This window comes from Vicugna pacos, chromosome X (assembly GCF_048564905.1).
Source record: "Vicugna pacos chromosome X, VicPac4, whole genome shotgun sequence".
Taxonomy (NCBI): Eukaryota; Metazoa; Chordata; class Mammalia; order Artiodactyla; family Camelidae; genus Vicugna; species Vicugna pacos.
The window spans coordinates 56,342,727-56,344,839 of NC_133023.1; the positions used below are offsets into that span (position 1 = coordinate 56,342,727).

At 33.6% G+C, this 2,113-nt stretch overlaps 1 pseudogene; it reads right to left on the bottom strand.

The window, feature by feature from the left end:
- Window positions 1-1,253: 1,253 nt before the first annotated feature.
- Window positions 1,254-1,505, bottom strand: LOC116277430 (small ribosomal subunit protein eS21 pseudogene; annotated as a pseudogene).
- Window positions 1,506-2,113: the final 608 nt, after the last annotated feature.

The following is a 2,113-nucleotide window of genomic DNA, read 5'->3' on the forward strand; positions in this document are numbered from 1 at the left end:
GTCTCCAGGTATTTTTTAAAATTTCCTCTTTATTTCTTCCTTGACCCCTTGGCTGTTCAGTAGCATATTGCTTAGCTTTCAGATATTGGTGTTGTGGTTTATTTCTTGTAGTTGACTTCTAGTCTCATACACTTGTTGTCAGAGAAGATGCTTGATATGATTTCAGTCTTCTGAAATATACTGAGACATGTTTTGTGGCCTACCAGATATATCATGGGGAATGCTCTACTTGTATATGGAAATAATGTGTATATTGCTTCCTCTGGATAAAATGTTTATATATAAAGTACATCTACTCTAATGTGTCATTTAAGGCCAGTGTTTCCTTATTGATTTTCTGAATGGAGGATCTGTCCTTTGGTGTAAGTGGGGTGTTGTTAGGTACTTTTACTGTCAATTTCTCCCTTATGTTTGTTAACATTTGCTTTATGCATTTAGGTGCTCCTAAATTTGGTGCATGTATGTTTACAATTGTTATATCTTCTTGTTGGATTAATCCTTTTATCATTATGCAATGTCCTTCTTTGTCTCTTGTTATGGTTTTTGTTTTAAAAGTTATTTTGTCTGACATAAGAGTTGTTATCACAGTTTTCTTTTCATTTCCATTTGCATGGAATACCTTTTTCCATCCATTCATGTTCAGTCTGTGGGCATCTTTAGATTTGACATGAGTCTATTGTAGGCTGTGTACAGATGGATCTTGTTCTTTTATCCATTCATTCATTCCATGTCTTTTGATTGGAAAGTTTATTCCATTTACATTTAAAGTAATTATTGATAGGCATGTACTTATTGCTATTTTTATATTGCTTTCAGGTTTTTTTTAATAGTTCATTTTTGTTCCTTTCTTCTTGTTTTGGTCTTTTCCTCCATGATTTGATGACTATATTTAGTGTTATTTTTGGATTCCTTTCATGTGTGTGTATGTATATCTATTATAGGTTTTGCCTCTGTGGTTACCCTGAAGTTCATATATAACAATTTATGTATACATATAATTATTTTAAGTTGGTGATCTTTAAGTTCAAGCACATTATAACAACACTGTAGCTTTCCTGACCCCCATCATCAAGTTTAATATTTTTGACATCATATTTTACATATTTTTGTTTTGTGTATCCTTTAACTACATATTGTGCATATAGTTAATTTTATTGTTTTTTTTAAACCTTTCTACTAGCCTTTTTTCTGCAGGGGGAGGGTTTCACTGTTTATTTATGACAAATATTCTACATCCATGATCATCTCTAGTTTCAGAAGTCCTTTGAGATGATGCCATTGGCCTTGACCAGTTGGAAAATGGAGTCATCTGACTCACCCATTCTGCAAATGACCCCACAGATAGCATAGGTTTTAAGCTGGCCATTAAGCCTGCCTGTCACCTTGTCAATCTCAGCCACGTTCATCTAGGTGGACGCATAGTCCTTGGCATCAATGATGTGGTTGCTAGTAGAGTATTTCTGTGGCATGTACAGGTCCATGAACTCACTGGTGTCTTTCTGCATGACAAGGGCATGCCTGATTGCAGCATAATGAGAGCACAGAAAGTTTTCTACTAGCTTTATAAGTGTTTGATCTATTACTTTACTCTATGTTTGCCTCTACCAATGAGATTTTTCTTGTAGTAATTGTCATATTTCTAGCTGTGGTAGTTAAGCTATCAGGTCCTGGGCTTTTCTTTGTATGTTTTGGTCACTGCTTCAATCTTTTTACTCAATATAGGTCTGTATAGATTTTTGATTTCTTCATGATTTAGTTTTGGTAGGTTTATCCTTTCTGTCTTTTAGATCATCCAGTTTTTTGTGTCTCATTGTACATAGGATTCTCTAATAATCCTTTGCATTTCTGTGGCATCAGTTGTAATGCCTCTCCTCTTTCATTTCTGATTTTATTTATTTGCATCTTCTTTTTTTTCTTAGTCTAGGTAGTTTGTCAAATGTGCTATTCTTTTCATAAATCAAAATTTAGTTTCATGGATCTTTTCTACTGTTTTCTTGGTCTATTTCATTAATTTCTGCTGTTTTTGTTCTTTCCTTCTGCTAACCTCGGGATTTGTTTTTTCTTCTGTTTCTAGTGTTTTGAGGTATAAAATTAGGTTGTTTATTTGATATTT